Raw genomic sequence first — 14015 nt, 5'->3', positions numbered from 1 at the left:
CAACAGAAGCTTGAAGCCTTTTCGTGTGCTCCCAAAGAGGCCCTCTGGCTCTCACCCTTAAGACTTGAACTGTGAATGGTCTTTGGTTCTTTGTTAGCCCTCCGCAGAGTGTCCATGCAATTTGGCAATAATTCTAGCCACCGCTCCACTGCCTTGCAGGCATTTTCTCCTCATGTCTTTCATATGCTTGAATCATCAGCCCTTCAAGGGCACTTTCCCCCACAGGGATGCTTTGCCCCATCACACCAGGGCAATATTTAGCAAGGGAACCGTGTGTCAAGGGACTCAGAACAGCGTATTACACCACTCTTCGCACCACTTGTATTAGTTCAGGCCTCTGAAAAGCAGATGCCAAGATGGAATTAGACTTTTTAGAGATTTAGAAGGAAAATTCGGTAAGGAAAAAATGTGTGGGGAGTTGCAGGAAGCCATCAGAGTCATCTGACTTGATGCAAGTCTGACCTCTGTGGAGGAGAGAGGAAAAGTCTTAGAATTCAATGCAATTAAAGAAAGTTTCATCGAGATCTACAGGGGGGTCCTCAGGTCAAAGTCTCTGTCAGAGACCCACATGTCTCAGGAGTGAGCCTACCGTAGCATCTCTGCTGAGCTCATTAGCGTCTTGGGCAGTGTGTTTGCCTTGGTGTAAACGCAATGATGGTTTTCAGAGTCCCCAGAGTCAGAGATATAAGAGGTGCATTCCTATGGCTGCCACACACAGAGACCCAGAGTTCTTCCATCTTGACAATTCAACCTTCTGTATGGCCAAAGTCCTCTGCATTCAGCCAGTGGATAAGAAGAGTGAGAAATGACACACATCACGGAGGGAGGGAGGGAGGGAGACGGATGGACTGAGAGTTTGGGATTGGTAGATGCAAACTATTACATTTAGAATGGATAAACAACAAGGTCCTAATGTATAGCACAAGGAACTATATTCAATATCCTGAGATAAACCATAATGGAAAAGAATATAAAAAAGGAATGTATATATGTGTATAACCGACTCACTCTGCTGTAAAGCAGAGACTGGCACAACATTGTAAATCAACTATACTTCAATTAAAAAAAAAAAACAGAAGTGACACACATACCTCTATTCACAAGGATGCACTTCATTGAACGGAGAGTCTGAGAGATGTGTACCTGGTTTGGGGGCCACTTAGCAGCAAGAAGTCTACAATAAAGAACAAGAAATGCCTTTGATGGACAGCGGGTCATTCCTGCCACTTAGAATAAATAAAAGTGAGTGGAGGGCTTCCCTGGTGGCGCAGTGGTTGAGAGTCCGCCTGCCGATGAAGGGGACATGGGTTCGTGCCCCGGTCCGGGAAGATCCCACATGCCGCGGAGCGGCTGGGCCTGTGAGCCGTGGCTGCTGAGCCTGCACGTCCAGAGCCTATGCTCCGCAATGGGAGAGGCCACAACAGTGAGAGGCCCACGTACCGCAAAAAAAAAAAAAAAAAAAAAGTGAGTGGAAAGCTAACAAAAATGTTGTCATTTTGATGGCATGAATGATGAAAAAAGAAAGAAAAATTAAACAATATTAGAAAGGAAAAACAGGGCCTAACTACAAACACACTATAAATCAAAAATAAAGTGTCAATGCTCTGAACAACTTTATGCAAATAAGTTTTAAAAATACTGTATTTGCAAAATATTGATTACCAAGAATGACAAAAGTAAATGCACAACCTGAGTAAGAAGATAACAGATTAAAATAATTTAGTTAAAGATATTCCAATCCCCAAACAGCAGATTCAGAAATATTTACAAGGGACTCCCACAAAGCCATCTTATATACATTCTTACATATTTTTTTAAAAGCCATTCCCAAAATAGCATACAAGTCTGCTAAAACCATGAAATCAGAACAAAACAAGGAAAGAATAAGACAGTCAGATCACAGTCAAACTCACTCGTGAAAACAGATGCAAAATATTTGCGATAAAATATTAACAAATGCTACCCAATATGTATATGTGTGATCGCATCAGAAGAAACCAAACCTGCTAACATCTTGATCTTGGGCTTGAAGCCTCCAGAACTGTGAGAAAATAAATCTCTGTTGTTTAAACCAGGGTTCCCCAACCCCCAGGTCATGGACTGGTACCAGGATGCAACCTGTTAGGAACCAGGCCACATAGGAGGAGGTGAGCAGCGGGCAAGTGAGTGAGGCTTCATCTGCCATTCCCCATCGCTGGCATTACCACCTTAACCTCCCCGCTCCCAGTCCGTGGAAAAATTGTCTTCTACGAAACCAGTCCCTGGTGCCAAAAAGGTTGGGGACCACTGGTTTAAACCACCTCATATGAGGTATTTTGTTATGGCAGCCTAGCAGACTAATACTTCAGTTCTCCACATATTAAATTAAGAACTCAAACTGATTATAAACAACATTTCAACCTATTTTTAAGGAACTTCTAAAGTGTACCCTAAAATTCATGTAGAATAGCCAACAGCTAAGAACATCAAATAAATATGAAGGAACAAGATGAGAGTGTTGAGACCTTCAAGATGGTGGAGGAGTAAGATGCGGAGATCACCTTCCTCCCCACAAATACATCAGAAATACATCTACATGTGGAACAACTCCTACAGAACACCTACTGAACGCTGGCAGAAGATCTCAGACCTCCCGAAAGGCAAGAAACTCCCCACGTACCTGGGTAGGGCAAAAGAAAAAAAGAAAAAACAGAGACGAAAGAATAGGGACGGGACCTGCACCAGTGGGAGGGATCTGTGAAGGAGGAAAGGTTTCCACACACTAGGAAGCCCCTTCGCAGGCAGAGACTGCGGGTGGCGAAGGGGGGAAGCTTCCGAGCCGCGGAGGAGAGCACAGCAACAGGGGTGCGGAGAGCAAAGCGGGGAGATTCCCGCACAGAGGATTGGTACCGACTGGCACTCACCAGCCCAAGAGGCTTATCTGCTCACCCGCCATGGTGGGCGGGGGCTGGGAGATAAGGCTCGGGCTTCGGAGGTCAGGTCCCAGGGAGAGGACTGGGGTTGGCTAATGAACACAGCCTGAAGGGGGCTAGTGCGCTACAGCCAGCCAGGAGGGAGTCTGGGAAAATGTCTGGACCTGCCTAAGAGTCAAGAGACCATTGTTTCGGGGTGCGTGAGGAGAGGGGATTCAGAGCACCACCTAAACGAGCTCCAGAGACAGGCGCAAGCTGCGGCTAAGAGCGCGGACACCAGAGACGGGCATGAAACGCTAAGGATGTTGCTGCCGCCACCAAGAAGCCTGTGTGCGAGCACAGGTCACTATCCACGCCTCCCCTCCCGGGAGCTTGTGCAGCCCGCCACTGCCAGGGTCCCATGTTCCAGGGACGGTTTCCCTAGGAGAACACACGGCGCAACTCAGACTGGTGCAATGTCATGCTGGCCTCTGCTGCTGCAGGCTCGCCCCGCATTCCACACCCCTCCCTCCCCCTGGCCTGAGTAAGCCACAGCCCCCTAATCAGCTGCTACTTTAACCCCGTCCTGTCTGAGTGAAGAACAGATGCCCTCAGGGGACCTAAATGCAGAGGCGGGGCCAATTCCAAAGCTGTGCAAACAAAGAAGAGAAAGGGAAATTTCTCCCAGCAGCCTCAGGAGCAGTGGATTGAATCTCCACAATCAACTTGATGTACCCTGCGTCTGTGGAATACCTGAATAGACAATGAATCATCCCAAAATTCAGGCAGTGGACTTTGCGAGCAACTGTAGACTAGGGGTTTGCTGTATGTGACTGACTGGTTTCTAGTTTTATGCTTTTTTTAGTTTAGTATTTAGAGTTATTATCATTGGTAGATTTCTTTATTGATTTCATTGCTCTCTTCCTTTTGTTTTTTTATATATATAGATACTTTTTTTTCCTTTTTCTCTTTTTGTGAGTGTGTATGTGTATGCTTCTTTGTGTGATTTTGTCTGTATAACTTAGCTTTTACCATTTGTCCTACAGTTCTGTCTGTCCGTTTTTTTTGTTTTGTTTTGTTTTAGTATAGTTTTTAGCTCTTGCTATCATTGGTGCATTTCTTTTCTGGTTTGGTTGCTCTCTTCTTTTTTTCTTTATTACTTTTTAATTATTTTATTTTATTTTTAATAATTTTTTATTTTAATAACTTTATTTTTTTTTTCTGCCTTTTCTTCTGAGCCATGTGGCTGACAGGGTCTCGGTGCTCCAGCCAGGTGTCAGGCCTGTGCCTCTGAGGTGGGAGAGCCGAGTTCAGAACATTGATCCACCAGAGACCTCCCAGCTCCACACAATATCAAAGGTTGAAAGCTCTCCCAGAGATCTCCATCTCAACACTAAGACCCAACTCCACGCAACGACCAGCAAGCTACAGTGCTAGACACCCTATGCCACAGAATCAGCAAGACAGGAACACAACCCCACCCATTAGCAGAGAGGCTGCCTAAAATCATAATAAGGTCACAGTCACCCCAAAACACACCACCAGATATGGTCCTGCGCACCAGAAAGACAAGATGCAGCCTCATCCACCAGAGAACAGGCACCAGTCCCCTACACCAGGAAGTCTGCACAAGCAACTGAACCAACCTTACCTACTGGGGGCAGACACCAAAAACAACAGGAACTACGAACATGCTGCCTGCAAAAAGGAGACCCCAAACACAGTAAATTAAGCAAAATAAGAAGACAGAGAAACACACAGCACACGAAAGAACAAGGCAAAAACCCACCATACCTAACAAATGAAGAGGAAATAGACAGTCTACCTGAAAAAGAATTCAGAGTAATGTTAGCAAAGAGGATCCAAAAACTCAGAATGGAGAAAACACAAGGAACATTTAACAAGGACCTAGAAGAACTAAAGAGCCAACAGACAATGATGAACAACACAATAAATGAAATTAAAAATTCTCTAGAAGGGATCAATAGCAGAATAACTGAGGCAGAAGAACGGATAAGTGACCTGGAAGATAAAACAGTGGAAATAACTACCACAGAGCAGCATAAAGAAAAAGGAATGAAAAGAATTGAGGACAGTCCCAGAGACCTCTGGGACAACATTAAACGCACCAACATTCGAATTATAGGGGTCCGAGAAGAAGAAGAGAAAAAGAAAGGGACTGAGAAAATATTTAAAGAGATTATCCTTGAAAAATTCCCTAATATGGGAAAGGAAATAGTCAATCAAGTCCAGGAAGTGCAGAGACTCCCATACGGATAAATCCAAGGAGAAACAGGCAAAGACACATATTAATCAAACTATCAAAAATTAAATACGAAGAAAAAATATTAAGAGCAGCAAGGGAAAAACAACAAATAACATACAAGGGAATCCCCATAAGGTTAAGAACTGATCTTTCAGCAGAAACTCTGCAAGCCAGAAGGGAGTGGCAGGACACATTTAAAGTGAGGAAAGGGAAAAACCTACAAGAAAGATTACTCTACCCAGCAAGGATCTCATTCAGATTTGACGGAGAAATTAAAACCTTTACAGACAAGCAAAAGTGAAGAGAATTCAGCACTACCAAACAAGCTTTACAACAAATGCTAAAGGAACTTCTCTAGGCACGAAACACAAAAGAAGGAAAAGACCTACAATAACAAACCAAAAACAATTAAGAAAATGGTAATAGCAACATACATATTGATAACTACCTTAAATGTAAATGTATTAAATGCTCGAACCGAAAGACACAGACTGGCTGAATGGATACAAAAAGATCCATGTAGGGCTTCCCTGGTGGCACAGTGGTTGAGTCCGCCTGCCGATGCGGGGGACACCGTTTCGTGCCCCGGTCCGGGAGGATCCCACATGCCGCGGAGCGGCTGGGCCCGTGAGCCATGGCCGCTGAGGATGTGCGTCCGGAGCCTGTGCTCTGCAACGGGAGAGGCCACAACAGTGAGAGGCCCGCGTACCCCCCCCAAAAAAAAAGACCCATGTATGTGCTGTCTACAAGAGACCCCCTTCAGACCTAGGGACACATACAGACTGAAAGTGAGGGGATGGAAAAAGATATTGCATGCAAATGGAAATCAAAAGAAAGCTGGTGTAGCAATTCTCATATCAGACAAAACAGACTTTAAAATAAAGACTATTACAACAGAAAAAGAAGGACACTACAAATGAATAAGGGATCAATCCAAGAAGAAGATATAACAATTGTAAACAACTATATTTATGCACCCAACATAGGAGCACCTCAATATATAAGGCAAATGCTAACAGCCATAAAAGGGGAAATCGACAGTAACACAATCAGAGTAGGGGACTTTAACACCCCACGTTCACCAGTGGACAGATCATCCAAAATGAAAATGAACAAGGAAACACAAGCTTTAAATGATACATTAAAAAAGATGGACTTAATTGATATTTATAGGACATTCCATCCAAAAACGACAGAATGCACTTTCTTCTCAAGTGCTCATGGAACATTCTCCAGGATAGAACATATCATGGGTCACAAATCAACCCTTGGTAAATTTAAGAAAATTGAAATCGTATCGAGTATCTTTTCTGACCACAATGCTATGAGACTAGATATCAATTACAGGAAAAGATCTGTAAAAAATACAAACACATGGAGGCTAAACAATACACCACTAAATAACCAAGAGATCACTGAAGAAATCAAAGAGGAAATCAAAAAATACCTAGAAACAAATGACAATGGAGACACGACGACCCAAAACCTATGGGATGAAGCAAAAGAAGTTCTAAGACAGAAGTTTATAGCAATACAATCCTACCTCAAGAAACAGGAAATATATCAAATAAACAACCTAACCTTACACCTAAAGCAATTAGAGAAAGAAGAACAAACAAACAAAAAAAAAAACCCAAAGTTAGCAGAAAGAAAGAAATCATAAAGATCAGATCAGAAGTAAATAAAAAGGAATGACGGAAACAAGAGCAAAGATAAATCAAACTAAAAGCTGGTTCTTTGAGAGGATAAACAAAATTGATAAACCATTAGCCACATCAAGGAAAAAAGGGAGAACACTCAAATCAATTGAATTAGAAATGAAAAAGGAGAAGTAATAACTGACACTACAGAAATACAAAAGATCATGAGAGATTACTACAAGCAGCTCTATGCCAATAAATGGACAACCTGGAAGAAATGGACAAATTCTTAGAAAAGCACAACCTTCCGAGACTGAACCAGGAAGAAACAGAAAATATAAACAGACCAGTCACAAGCACTGAAATTGAGACTGTGATTAAAATTCGTCCAACAAACAAAAGCCCAGGACCAGATGGCTTTACAGGTGAATTCTATCAAACATTTAGAGAAGAGCTAACACCTATCCTTCTCAAATTCTTCCAAAATATAGCAGAAGGAGGAACACTCCCAAACTCATTCTACGAGGCCAACATCACCCTGATACCAAAACCAGACATAGATACCACAAAGAAAGAAAACTACAGGCCAATAACACTGATGAGCATAGATGCAAAAATCCTCAACAAAATACTAGCAAACAGAATCCAACAGCACATTAAAAGGATCATACACCATGATCAAGTGGGGTTTATCCCAGTAATGCAAGGATTCTTCAATATACACAAATCAATCAATGTGATAAACCATATTAACAAATTGAAGGATAAAAACCATATGATCAGACTTCCCTGGTGGCAAAGTGGTTACGAATCTGCCTGACAATGCAGGGGACACGGGTTCAAGCCCTGGTCCAGGAAGATCCCACATGCCATGAAGCAAGTAAGCCTGCTGCCACAACTACTGAGCCTGCACCCTAGAGCCTGTGAGCCACAACTACTGAGCCCACACGCCTAGAGCCCATGCTCTACTACAAGAGAAGCCACCACAATGGGAAGCACATACACCTCAACGAAGAGTAGTCCCCACTCGCTGCAACTAGAGAAAGCCTGAGCGCAGCAACAAAGACCCAACACAGCCAAAAATAAATAAATAAATACATAAATTTAAAAACAGAAAAAAACAAACCAAAAAAACCCATATGATCATCTCAATAGATGCAGAAAAAGCTTTTGACAAAATTCAACACCCATCATTTATGATAAAAACACTCCAGAAAGTGGGTAAAGAGGGAACCTACCTCAACATAATAAAGGCCATATATGAAAAACCCACAGCCAATATCATTCTCAATGGTGAAAAACTGAAACGATTTCCTGTAAGATCAGGACCAAGATAAGCTTGCTCACTCTCACCACTGTTATTCAACATAGTTTTGAAAGTTTTAGCCACGGAGATCAGAGAAGAAAAAGAAATAAAAGGAATCCAATTCAGAAAACAAGAAGCAAAACTGTCAGTGTTTTCAGATGACATAATACTATACAGAGAATCCTAAAGATGCTACCAGAAAACTACTAGACCTAATCAATGAATTTGGTAAAGCAGCAGAATACAAAATTCACGCACAGAAATCTCTTGCATTCCTATACACCAACAATGAAAAATCTGAAAGAGAAATTAAGGAAACACTCCCATTTACCACTGCAACAAAAAGAATAAAATACCTAGGAATAAACCTACCTAAGGAGACAAAAACCTGTATGCAGAAAACCATAAGACACTGTTAAAAGAAATCAATGACAACACAAACAGATGGAGAGATATACCATATTTTTGAATCGGAAGAATCAACATTGTGAAAATGACTATAGTATCCAAAACAATCTACAGATTCAATGCAATCCCTATCAAATTACCAATGGCATTTTTCACAGAACTGGAACAAAAAACTTCACAATTTGTATGGAAACACAAAAGACCGTGAATAGCCAAAGCAATCTTGAGAAAGAAAAATGGAGCTGGAGCAGTCAGGCTCCTTGACTTCAGACTATACTACAAAGTTATATTAATCTTGACAGTATGGTACAGACACAAAAACAGATATACAGATCAGTGGAACTGGATACAAAGCCCAGAGATAAACCCACACACATATGGTCACCTTATCTTTGACGAAGGGGTCAAGAATATACAATGGAGAAAAGACAGTCTCTTCAATCAGTGGTGCTGGGCAAACTGGACAGCTACGTGTAAAAGAATGAAATTAGAACACTTCCTAACACCATACACAAAAATGAACTCAAAATAGATTAAAGACCTAAATGTAAGGCCAGATACTATAAAACCCTTAGAGGAAAACATAGTCAGAACACTCTATGACATAAATCACAGCAAGATCCTTTTTGACCCACCTCCTAGAGAAACAGAAATAAAAACAGAAATAAACAAATGAGACCTAATGAAACTTAAAAGTTTTTGCACAGCAAAGGAAACCATAAACAAGACCAAAAGACAACCCTCAGGATGGGAGAAAATATTTGCAAATGAAGCCACTGACAAAGGATTAATCTCCAAAATATACAAGCAGCTCATGCAGCTCAATATCAAAAAAAAAAAAACAACAAACAACCCAATCCAACACTGGGCGGAATACCTAAATAGACATTTCTCCAAAGAAGATATACAGATTGCCAACAAACACATGAAAGGATGCTCAACATCACTAATCTTTAGAGAAATGCAAATCAAAACCACAATGATGTATCACCTCACACTGATCAGAAGGGCTGTCATCAAAAAAATCTACAAACAATAAATGCTGGAGAGGGTGTGGAGAAGAGAGAATCCTCTTTCACTATTGGTGGGAATGTAAATTGATACAGGCACTATGGAGAAGAGTATGGAGGTTCCTTATAAAACTAAAAATAGAACCACCATACAACTCAGCAATACCACTACTGGGCATATACCCTGAGAAAACCATAGTTCAAAAAGAGACATGTACCACAATGTTCACTGCAGCACTATTTACAATAGGCAGGACATGGAAGCAACCTAAGTATCCACAGACAGATGAATGGATAAAGCAGATGTGGCACATATATACAATGAAGTATTACTCAGCCACAAAAAGAAACGAAATTGAGTTATTTGTAGTGAGGTGGATGGACTTAGAGTCAGTCATACACAGTGAAGAAAGTCAGAAAGAGAAAAACAAATACCGTATGCTAACACATATATACGGAATCTAAAAAGAAAATGGTTCTGATGAACCTAGGGACAGGAAGGGAACAAATACGCAGACGTAGAGAATGGACTTGAGGACACGGGGAGGGGGAAGGGTAAGGTGGGACAGAGTGAGAGAGTGGCATGGAGATATATACACTATCAAACGTAAAATAGATAGCTAGTGGGAAGCAGCTGCATAGCACAGGGAGATCAGCTAGGTGCTTTGTGACCACCTAGAGGGGTGAGATGGGGGAGCGGGAGGGAGGCGCGAGAGGGAGGAGATATGGGGATATATGTATACATACAGCTGATTCACTTTGTTATACAGCAGAAAATACCACAACATTGTAAAGCAATTATACTCCAATAAAGATGAAAATAATAAAGATATACAGTTAACATTTCATGGTGTTAACACACCAGCAAATTAATATATCCACAGGAATAAAATAAAGGGTCCAGAAACAGACACAACCACAAATAAATATAATGCAACACAAACTCTAGGAAAACGATACTTTATCCAGTGATGGGAATGAGACTATATGTAATCTCTATGATAAAAATATAATTAAATATTTTATCTCACAAGGCACAGAGAAATAACATTAAAGTAGATGAAAATCCTAATTACGTAAGTTATGGATGTGTTAACTTCTTTGATGAGGGGAGGTCTTTCACAATGTATACACATATCAAATCACCATGCTGTATACCTTAAATAACTTATAATTTTATTTATCAATTATACCTCAGTAAAGCTGAAAAAAATTCTAAATACAAAACCATAAGATGTTAGGAGAAGCTACAGAAGAACATCTTCGTGTCCTCAGGTTATATATTGATTTTTTTTAATGAGGATGCAAAATCGTGGTAAAGAAAAAGTATTAATGAATTTTGATCACCATAAAATTTAAAACTCTCTAAAGAAAAGTCACCATGACAAGGTGAAAAGAGAAGCTATTGACTAGAAGATATTGTATATATTCAAAAAACATAAGGAACACTTAGAAATCGATAAAACAGACACCCAACCCAATATAAAAATAGAGGGGCTTCCCTGGTGGCGCAGTGGTTGAGAGTCCTCCTGCCGATGCAGGGGACACAGGTTCGTGCCCCGGTCCAGGAAGATCCCACATGCCGAGGAGCGGCTGGGCCCATGAGCCATGGCTGCTGAGCCTGCGCGTCCAGAGCCTGTGCTCCGCAATGGGAGAGGCCACAACAGTGAGAGGCCCGCGTACCGCAAAAAAAAAAAAAAAAAAAAATAGAGAACAATCAACTTACAGAAGAGTAAACTTGAATGGTCGATATACATATTGAAATAAAGGCTCAGTATCACTAGTGGTCAGGAAATAGATTTAAAATTCTACATACCATTTTACTCTCAATCACATTAGCAAAAATGAATAAATGTGGCAACAATAAATATTACGTGAGAATGAGATGCTCTTATCCACAATTGGGGGTGGGGGGTGGGATTCGTGTGTAAATCGGTACAGTCACTTTGGAAAAGGAAATAACATTATGTAGTAAAGTTGGAAATAAGCTTATCCAGCATCCAACAATACCATTTGTAGGAAAACAGCCCAGAGTACCCCTTGTACAGGTAAACAAAAACACACAAGAATGACTAATGGCAATTTTTTTTAATTAATCTATTTATTTATTTATTTTTGGCTGCATTGGGTCTTCATTGCTGCATGTGGGCTTTCTCTAGTTGTGGCGAGCGGGGCTAGTCTTTGTTGCAGTGCAGGGGCCTCCCACTGCAGTGCCTTCTCTTGTTGTGCAGCATAGGCTCTAGGCGCGTGGGCTTCAGTAGTTGTGGCACGTGGGATCAGTAGTTGTGGTATGAGGGCTCTAGAGCACAGGCTTAGTAGTTGTGGTGCATGGGCTTAGTTGCTCCACGGCATGTGGGATCTTTCCGGACCAGGGCTCGAACCCGTGTCCTCTGCATTGGCAGGCGGATTCTTAACCACTACGCCATCAGGGAAGTCCCTAATGGCAATTTTTTTAAAAGAGAAAAATTGGGATCAGCCTAAATTCCTACAGATAGAATGGACTGATGCATTGATACAATGAAATGAAATACAACAGTAATAATGAATGAACTAAAGCTGCACATATCAGCACGGGAAAATCTCAAAAACAAATTTCTGATAAACATGCAAATAGAAAAGAAATATTTAAAATATAATACTTAAATAAACTTGAAAACATTCAAAATAATATTGTGGTTCATGAATATGGATAAAGTATAATTTAAAATGTGCAATAAAATATGCAGGTGAATAATATTAAATTTAGACTACTGCTTCATAATAGAAGAAGAGGGTGAAGAATGGAAAGGGCATATTCATATTAGAAGCTTCAAATTGATCTGAAATATAAAATAGGAATGAAATGTAAAAACAATAATGACACAAAAAATAGATGGTTAAAGAGCTGACTGCTTGCAAAATTTATTCTCTATATTTTCCTGAAACCTTGAGATTTCAAAGTAAACATTATTTGAAGACATAGGAAAAGGTGTTTTGTTGTTGTTTGTTGTAGTTTTATCACTTTAGTTCTGAGTTTGGTGAGACTTCATAACTGAGAAATAGCCTACATTTCTTCTTACAAACATCATAGTGTAGTAAAGGATAAATGTTTGGAAGTTTAATAGTTCATCCATGAGCAGTGGTAGCATTTTTTTTGCCTCTTAGGAGAAATGTTACTTCATATGGTCACCTGGATACAGCTGCCTATGGGTTTTTGACTTTCCTAGCAGAGAAAGCAGAACTAAAGCTGTATTAATGGAAGAAAAGAAGCTGTGTGCGTGTGTGTGTGTGTGTGTGTGTGTGTGTGTGTGTGCGCGAGAGAGAGGGAGAGACAGATGTCTCAAGTTGTGGATTATTTGCCAAGATGAGTCAGATTGAATTTCTCAGAACTTTTTGGACATTTGGGTATTTTCGGTACTTTTGTGTTTAGCTGAGTTCAAATAACATTTCATCCCTATTTCTATGACTGCTGTAAATAACAATGACTAGACACTCATTGAATGCCCATTGAATGCCAATACCATAGGGTAACAGAAAAACTGAATTAACCATATTTAGGATTTTCTTGAAAGAAATGTGCTTCTTTGGGGTCCTGATTGATTTTCTTGATATACCCAAATGTCCACTATTGAAGCTGCTTTGAAGGCTCTGAGAAATTTCTACAACTGCAGGCGAGTTAATAAACGTTTGGGGCTCGAGTTTTCTCATCTCAGAAAGGTATTATTAAGCTTAAACGTTGTTTATTCTTCTCCTTTCCAAGAGATTTGGCACATCACTGTAGCAGGAGGAAATCACTGAATTGTAATCTCTTGCATCTAACAAGACTGCAGAGAGCATTTAATGTTAGCAGAGGCCCCTGAGGGTGAATTTTGAAAGCGCACAGTGACAGTGTCAGAAGTAGAATCCAGATATTCTAGTTTTCATCTTAGTAGTTATTAATTCTAAAATGAATTTACTTCAAGCCTCTCCTGGTGGCGTAGTGGTTAAGAATCCGCCTGCCAGTGCAGGGGACAGGGGTTCAATCCCTGGTCCGGGAAGATCCTGCATGCCGTAGAGCAACTAAGCCCATGTACCACAACTACTGAGCCTGCACACCACAACTACTGAAGCCCATGAGCCTAGATCCTGTGCTCTGCGACAAGAGAAACCACCACAATGAGAAGCCTGCGCACTGCAACAAAGAGTAGCCGCCGCTCGCCGCAACTAGAGAAAGCCCACGCACAGCAACGAAGACCCAATGAAGCCAAAAATTTAAAAATAAATAAATAAAATAAAATGAATTTACTTCATTATTTTTCTGTCACTGGGAAAAATATAATAGCATCATCAGTCTCTATATTTTTTTATTGACAATGCCCAAATTAAATTTTAAAAAGACATGCAAGAAGAATTTTTTAAAAAATAATCAGATGATAAAAGCAAATCCAAAGACAAGATATAGAAGTACATAGGGAAGTTTAAAATGGCCACATCAATAAGTTAGAAAAAACAGATTTTTAAATGTCTGAACAAATG

General features: G+C 40.5%; 1 long non-coding RNA gene across 1 annotated transcript in view; it reads right to left on the bottom strand.

Moving 5' to 3' along the window:
• Positions 1-14015, bottom strand: part of LOC132598120 (uncharacterized) — a 120420-nt gene that overhangs the window by 33736 nt on the left and 72669 nt on the right. Inside the window, exon 2 of the long non-coding RNA XR_009565849.1 lies at positions 1092-1174. This is a non-coding gene — a long non-coding RNA (uncharacterized lncRNA). The remainder of the gene's footprint in view (positions 1-1091; positions 1175-14015) is intronic.

Source organism: Globicephala melas, chromosome 11 (genome assembly GCF_963455315.2).
Source record: "Globicephala melas chromosome 11, mGloMel1.2, whole genome shotgun sequence".
Classification (NCBI taxonomy): Eukaryota; Metazoa; Chordata; class Mammalia; order Artiodactyla; family Delphinidae; genus Globicephala; species Globicephala melas.
The sequence above is the reverse complement of the archived record's forward strand: the minus strand, read 5'-3'. Positions and strand labels throughout refer to the sequence as shown.